Below are 315 nucleotides of genomic sequence, written 5' to 3' on the forward strand. Positions count from 1 at the left end.
CTGTGTTTTTTCTCATCTGTCCTCCTGTGTCCCGCACGACTGAAACGAAGAGGTCGTTACAGTATGTTTGTGCAAACGCCCGGTGGGGCCTGAACAATTGCGTCACAAGACGATCAGATGTTGCTGGTGCGATTGACATCCATTGGGGCATCACCAGCCACTCCCAGAGCATGCCACTCGGAGTACTCGCCGCTGTCAGCGGAATATCACTCCCTCTAATAAGCATTTGGTAATACCCATCGACCAAGTCGAGTGCACTGTACTTTGCACAGCTAACCATTTTTATTCTGGAGAACATCCTCGGCGTCTGTGCCG

This window comes from Plasmopara halstedii (assembly GCF_900000015.1).
Source record: "Plasmopara halstedii genome assembly, contig: Scaffold_292, whole genome shotgun sequence".
In the NCBI taxonomy this organism is placed as follows: Eukaryota; Oomycota; class Peronosporomycetes; order Peronosporales; family Peronosporaceae; genus Plasmopara; species Plasmopara halstedii.